Source organism: Larus michahellis, unplaced genomic scaffold, assembly GCF_964199755.1.
Source record: "Larus michahellis unplaced genomic scaffold, bLarMic1.1 SCAFFOLD_26, whole genome shotgun sequence".
Lineage (NCBI taxonomy): Eukaryota > Metazoa > Chordata > Aves > Charadriiformes > Laridae > Larus > Larus michahellis.
In genome coordinates, this window is record NW_027436225.1 from 2,298,786 (window position 1) to 2,306,322 (window position 7,537).

Genomic DNA, 7,537 nt, shown 5'->3' on the forward strand with positions numbered 1-7,537 from the left:
GCTTTCCAACAAGGCACGGCTTTCCCTCCTGGCTCTTCAGGCGTGGGAGCTGTGGCCAGAGCCGCGGCCCTACCGGAAAATGCTTCGGGGGCTGCCGCGGCGGTGCCAGGTGGGCACAGGTGGCGCCAAGGCTGACGGCCGCCGCAAAGCCCGCAGCCCCACGGGCTGTGGGGCCACGCGAGCGGCTGCCAAAGAGCTTTCCAACGAGGCACGGCTTTCCCTCCTGGCTCTTCGGGCGTGGGAGCTGTCGCCAGAGCCGCGGCCCTACCGGAAAATGCTTCGCGGGCTGGAGCGGCGGCGCCACGTAGGCGCCGGTGACGCCGAGGCTGACGGCCGCCGCAAAGCCCGCAGCCCCACGGGCTGTGGGGCCACGCGAGCGGCTGCCAAAGAGCTTTGCAACGAGGCACGGCTTTCCCTCCTGGCTCTTCGGGCGTGGGAGCTGTGGCCAGAGCCGCGGCCCTACCGGAAAATGCTTCGGGGGCTGCCGCGGCGGCGCCAGGTGGGCACAGGTGGCGCCAAGGCTGACGGCCGTCGCAAAGCCCGCAGCCCCACGGGCTGTGGGGCCACGCGAGCGGCTGCCAAAGATCTTTCCAACGAGGCACGGCTTTCCCTCCTGGCTCTTCGGGCGTGGGAGCTGTCACCAGAGCCGCGGCCCTACCGGAAAATGCTTCGCAGGCTGGAGCGGCGGCGCCACGTGGGCGCCCGTGATGCCGAGGCTGACGGCCGCCGCAAAGCCCGCAGCCCCACGGGCTGTGGGGCCACGCGAGCGGCTGCCAAAGAGCTTTCCAACGAGGCACGGCTTTCCCTCCTGGCTCTTCAGGCGTGGGAGCTGTGGCCAGAACCGCGGCCCTACCAGAAAATGTTTCGGGGGTTGGCGCGGCGGCGACACGTAGGCGCCGGTGGCGCCGAGGCTGACGGCCGCCGCAAAGCCCGCAGCCCCACGGGCTGTGGGGCCACGCGAGCGGCTGCCAAAGAGCTTTCCAACGAGGCACGGCTTTCCCTCCTGGCTCTTCGGGCGTGGGAGCTGTGGCCAGAGCCGCGGCCCTACCGGAAAATGATTCAGACGCTGGCGCGGCGGCGCCAGGTGGGCGCCGGTGGCGCCGAGGCTGACCGCCGCCGCAAAGCCCGCAGCCCCACGGGCTGTGGGGCCACGCGAGCGGCTGCCAAAGAGCTTTCCCACGAGGCACGGCTTTCCCTCCTGGCTCTTCGGGCGTGGGAGCTGTGGCCAGAGCCGCGGCCCTAACGGAAAATGCTTTGCAGGCTGGCGCGGAGGCGCCACGTGGGCGCCGGTGGCGCCGAGGCTGACGGCCGCCGCAAAGCCCGCAGCTCCACGGGCTGTGGGGCCACCGGAGCGGCTGCCAAAGAGCTTTCCAATGAGGCACGGCTTTCCCTCCTGGCTCATCAGGCGTGGGAGCTGTCGCCCGAGCCGCGGCCCTACCAGAAAATGTTTCGGGGGTTGGCGCGGCGGCGACACGTAGGCGCCGGTGGCGCCGAGGCTGACGGCCGCCGCAAAGCCCGCAGCCCCACGGGCTGTGGGGCCACGCGAGCGGCTGCCAAAGAGCTTTCCAACGAGGCACGGCTTTCCCTCCTGGCTCTTCGAGCGTGGGAGCTGTGGCCAGAGCCGCGGCCCTACCGGAAAATGATTCAGACGCTGGCGCGGTGGCGCCAGGTGGGCGCCGGTGGCGCCGAGGCTGACCGCCGCCGCAAAGCCCGCAGCCCCATGGGCTGTGGGGCCACGCGAGCGGCTGCCAAAGAGCTTTCCAACGAGGCACGGCTTTCCCTCCTGGCTCTTCGGGCGTGGGAGCTGTGGCCAGAGCCGCGGCCCTACCGGAAAATGCTTTGCAGGCTGGCGCGGAGGCGCCACGTGGGCGCCGGTGGCGCCGAGGCTGACGGCCGCCGCAAAGCCCGCAGCTCCACGGGCTGTGGGGCCACCGGAGCGGCTGCCAAAGAGCTTTCCAATGAGGCACGGCTTTCCCTCCTGGCTCATCAGGCGTGGGAGCTGTCGCCGGAGCCGCGGCCCTACCGGAAAATGCTTCGTGGGCTGGCGCGGCGGCGCCAGGTGGGCGCCGGTGGCGCCGAGGCTGACGGCCGCCGCAAATCCCGCAGCCCCACGGGCTGTGGGGCCACACGAGCGGCTGCCAAAGAGCTTTCCAACGAGGCACGGCTTTCCCTCCTGGCTATTCAGGCGTGGGAGCTGTCGCCAGAGCCGCGGCCCTACCGGAAAATGCTTCGGGGGCTGGCGCGGCGGCGCCACGTGGGCGCCGGTGGCGCCGAGGCTGACGGCCGCCGGAAAGCCCGCAGCCCCACGGGCTGTGGGGCCACGCGAGCGGCTGCCAAAGAGCTTTCCAACGAGGCACGGCTTTCCCTCCTGGCTCTTCGGGCGTGGAAGCTGTGGCCAGAAACGCGGCCCTACCGGAAAATGCTTCGCAGGCTGGTGCGGCGGCGCCACGTAGGCGCCGGTGGCGCCGAGGCTGACGGCCGCCGGAAAGCCCGCAGCCCCACGGTCTGTGGGGCCACGCGATCGGCTCTCAAAGAGTTTTCCAACAAGGCACGGCTTTTCCTCCTGGCTCTTCGGGCGTGGGAGCTGTGGCCAGAGCCGCGGCCCTACCAGAAAATGCTTCGCAGGCTGGCGCGGCGGTGCGAGGTGGGCGCCGGTGGCGCCGAGGCTGACGGCCGCTGCAAAGCCCGCAGCCCCACGGGCTGTGGGGCCACGTGAGCGGCTGCCAAAGAGCTTTCCCACGAGGCACGGCTTTCCCTCCTGGCTCTTCGGGCGTGGGAGCTGTGGCCAGAGCCGCGGCCCTACCGGAAAATGCTTCGCAGGCTGGCGCGGCGGCGCCAGGTGGGCGCCGGTGGCGCTGAGACTGACGGCCCCCGGAAAGCCCGCAGCCCCACGGGCTGTGGGGCCACGCGAGCGGCTGCCAAAGCGCTTTCCAACGAGGCACGGCTTTCCCTCCTGGCTCTTCGGGCGTGGGAGCTGTGGCCAGAGCCGCGGCCCTACCGGAAAATGCTTCGCAGGCTGGCGCGGAGGTGCCAGGTGGGCGCCGGTGGCGCCGAGGCTGACGGCCGCCGCAAAGCCCGCAGCCCCACGGGCTGTGGGGCCACGGGAGCGGCTGCCAAAGAGCTTTCCAATGAGGCACGCCTTTCCCTCCTGGCTCATCAGGCGTGGGAGCTGTCGCCCGAGCCGCGGCCCTACCGGAAAATGCTTTGTGGGCTGGCGCGGCGGCGCCACATGGGCGCCGGTGGCGCCGAGGCTGACGGCCGCCGCAAAGCCCGCAGCCCCAAGGGCTGTGGGGCCACACGAGCGGCTGCCAAAGAGCTTTCCAACGAGGCACGGCTTTCCCTCCTGGCTCTTCGGGCGTGGGAGCTGTGGCCAGAGCCGCGGCCCTACCGGAAAATGCTTCGGGGGCTGGCGCGGCGGCGCCAGGTGGGCGCCGGTGGCGCCGAGGCTGACGGCCGCCGCAAAGCCCGCAGCCCCACGGGCTGTGGGGCCACGCGAGCGGCTGCCAAAGAGCTTTCCAACGAGGCACGGCTTTCCCTCCTGGCTCTTCGAGGGTGGGAGCTGTGGCCAGAGCCGCGGCCCTACCGGCAAATGCTTCGGGGGCTGGCGCGGCGGCGCCAGGTGGGCGCCAGTGTCGCCGAGGCTGACGGCCGCCAGAAAGCCCTCAGCCCCACGGGCTGTGGGGCCACGCGAGCGGCTGCCAAAGAGTTTTCCAACAAGGCACGGCTTTTCCTCCTGGCTCTTCGGGCGTGGGAGCTGTGGCCAGAGCCGCGGCCCTACCGGAAAATGCTTCGCAGGCTGGCGCGGCGGTGACAGGTGGGCGCCGGTGGCGCCGAGGCTGTCGGCCGCTGCAAAGCCCGCAGCCCCACGGGCTGTGGGGCCACGTGAGCGGCTGCCAAAGAGCTTTCCAAGGAGGCACGGCTTTCCCTCCTGGCTCTTCGGGCGTGGGAGCTGTGGCCAGAGCCGCGGCCCTACCGGAAAATGCTTCGCAGGCTGGCGTGGCGGCGCCACGTGGGCGCCGGTGGCGCCGAGGCTGACGGCCGCTGGAAAGCCCGCAGCCCCACGGTCTGTGGTGCCACGCGAGCGGCTGCCAAAGATCTTTCCAACGAGGCACGGCTTTCCCTCCTGGCTCTTCGGGCGTGGGAGCTGTGGCCAGAGACGCGGCCCTACCGGAAAATGCTTCACAGCGTGGCGCGGCAGCGCCAGGTGGGCGCCGGTGGCGCCAAGGCTGACTGCCGCCGCAAAGCCCGCAGCCCCACGGGCTGTGGGGCCACGCGAGCGGCTGCCAAAGAGCTTTCCAACGAGGCATGGCTTTCCCTCCTGGCTCTTCGGGCGTGGGAGCTGTCGCCAGAGCCGCGGGCCTTCCGGAAAATGCTTCGGGGGCTGGCGCGGCGGCGCCACGTAGGCGCCGGTGGCGCCGAGGCTGACGGCCGCCGCAAAGCCCGCAGCCCCACGGTGTGTGGGGCCACGCGAGCGGCTGCCAAAGAGCTTTCCAACGAGGCACGGCTTTCCCTCCTGGCTCTTCGGATGTGGGAGCTGTGGCCAGAGCCGCGGCCCTACCGGAAAATGCTTCGCAGGCTGGCGCGGCGGCGCCACGTAGGCGCCGGTGGCACCGAGGCTGACGGCTTCCGGAAAGCCCGCAGCCCCACGGGCTGTGGGGCCACGCGAGCGGCTGCCAAAGAGCTTTGCAACGAGGCACGGCTTTCCCTCCTGGGTCTTCGGGCGTGGGAGCTGTGGCCAGAGCCGCGGCCCTACCGGAAAATGCTTCGGGGGCTGGCGCGGCGGCGCCAGGTGGGCACAGGTGGCGCCAAGGCTGACGGCCGTCGCAAAGCCCGCAGCCCCACGGGCTGTGGGGCCACGCGAGCGGCTGCCAAAGATCTTTGCAACGAGGCACGGCTTTCCCTCCTGGCTCTTCGGGCGTGGGAGCTGTCACCAGAGCCGCGGCCCTACCGGAAAATGCTTCGCAGGCTGGAGCGGCGGCGCCACGTGGGCGCCGGTGATGCCGAGGCTGACGGCCGCCGCAAAGCCCGCAGCCCCACGGGCTGTGGGGCCACGCGAGCGGCTGCCAAAGAGCTTTCCAACGAGGCACGGCTTTCCCTCCTGGCTCTTCGGGCGTGGGAGCTGTGGCCAGAGCCGCGGCCCTACCGGAAAATGATTCAGACGCTGGCGCGGCGGCGCCAGGTGGGCGCCGGTGGCGCCGAGGCTGACCGCCGCCGCAAAGCCCGCAGCCCCACGGGCTGTGGGGCCACGCGAGCGGCTGCCAAAGAGCTTTCCAACGAGGCACGGCTTTCCCTCCTGGCTCTTCGGGCGTGGGAGCTGTGGCCAGAGCCGCGGCCCTACCGGAAAATGCTTTGCAGGCTGGCGCGGAGGCGCCAGGTGGGCGCCGGTGGCGCCGAGGCTGACGGCCGCCGCAAAGCCCGCAGCTCCACGGGCTGTGGGGCCACCGGAGCGGCTGCCAAAGAGCTTTCCAATGAGGCACGGCTTTCCCTCCTGGCTCATCAGGCGTGGGAGCTGTCGCCCGAGCCGCGGCCCTACCAGAAAATGTTTCGGGGGTTGGCGCGGCGGCGACACGTAGGCGCCGGTGGCGCCGAGGCTGACGGCCGCCGCAAAGCCCGCAGCCCCACGGGCTGTGGGGCCATGCGAGCGGCTGCCAAAGAGCTTTCCAACGAGGCACGGCTTTCCCTCCTGGCTCTTCGAGCGTGGGAGCTGTGGCCAGAGCCGCGGCCCTACCGGAAAATGATTCAGACGCTGGCGCGGTGGCGCCAGGTGGGCGCCGGTGGCGCCGAGGCTGACCGCCGCCGCAAAGCCCGCAGCCCCACGGGCTGTGGGGCCACGCGAGCGGCTGCCAAAGAGCTTTCCAACGAGGCACGGCTTTCCCTCCTGGCTCTTCGGGCGTGGGAGCTGTGGCCAGAGCCGCGGCCCTACCGGAAAATGCTTTGCAGGCTGGCGCGGAGGCGCCACGTGGGCGCCGGTGGCGCCGAGGCTGACGGCCGCCGCAAAGCCCGCAGCTCCACGGGCTGTGGGGCCACCGGAGCGGCTGCCAAAGAGCTTTCCAATGAGGCACGGCTTTCCCTCCTGGCTCATCAGGCGTGGGAGCTGTCGCCGGAGCCGCGGCCCTACCGGAAAATGCTTCGTGGGCTGGCGCGGCGGCGCCAGGTGGGCGCCGGTGGCGCCGAGGCTGACGGCCGCCGCAAATCCCGCAGCCCCACGGGCTGTGGGGCCACACGAGCGGCAGCCAAAGATCTTTCCAACGAGGCACGGCTTTCCCTCCTGTCTATTCAGGCGTGGGAGCTGTCGCCAGAGCCGCGGCCCTACCGGAAAATGCTTCGGGGGCTGGCGCGGCGGCGCCAGGTGGGCGCTGGTGGCGCCGAGGCTGACGGCCGCCGGAAAGCCCGCAGCCCCACGGGCTGTGGGGCCACGCGAGCGGCTGCCAAAGAGCTTTCCAACGAGGCACGGCTTTCCCTCCTGGCTCTTCGGGCGTGGAAGCTGTGGCCAGAAACGCGGCCCTACCGGAAAATGCTTCGCAGGCTGGTGCGGCGGCGCCACGTAGGCGCCGGTGGCGCCGAGGCTGACGGCCGCCGGAAAGCCCGCAGCCCCACGGTCTGTGGGGCCACGCGATCGGCTGCCAAAGAGTTTTCAAACAAGGCACGGCTTTTCCTCCTGGCTCTTCGGGCGTGGGAGCTGTGGCCAGAGCCGCGGCCCTACCGGAAAATGCTTCGCAGGCTGGCGCGGCGGTGCCAGGTGGGCGCCGGTGGCGCCGAGGCTGACGGCCGCTGCAAAGCCCGCAGCCCCACGGGCTGTGGGGCCACGTGAGCGGCTGCCAAAGAGCTTTCCCACGAGGCACGGCTTTCCCTCCTGGCTCTTCGGGCGTGGGAGCTGTGGCCAGAGCTGCGGCCCTACCGGAAAATGCTTCGCAGGCTGGCGCGGCGGCGCCAGGTGGGCGCCGGTGGCGCTGAGACTGACGGCCCCCGGAAAGCCCGCAGCCCCACGGGCTGTGGGGCCACGCGAGCGGCTGCCAAAGCGCTTTCCAACGAGGCACGGCTTTCCCTCCTGGCTCTTCGGGCGTGGGAGCTGTGGCCAGAGCCGCGGCCCTACCGGAAAATGCTTCGCAGGCTGGCGCGGAGGTGCCAGGTGGGCGCCGGTGGCGCCGAGGCTGACGGCCGCCGCAAAGCCCGCAGCCCCACGGGCTGTGGGGCCACGGGAGCGGCTGCCAAAGAGCTTTCCAATGAGGCACGCCTTTCCCTCCTGGCTCATCAGGCGTGGGAGCTGTCGCCCGAGCCGCGGCCCTACCGGAAAATGCTTTGTGGGCTGGCGCGGCGGCGCCACATGGGCGCCGGTGGCGCCGAGGCTGACGGCCGCCGCAAATCCCGCAGCCCCAAGGGCTGTGGGGCCACACGAGCGGCTGCCAAAGAGCTTTCCAACGAGGCACGGCTTTCCCTCCTGGCTCTTCGGGCGTGGGAGCTGTGGCCAGAGCCGCGGCCCTACCGGCAAATGCTTCGCAGGCTGGCGCGGCGGCGCCAGGTGGGCGCCAGTGTCGCC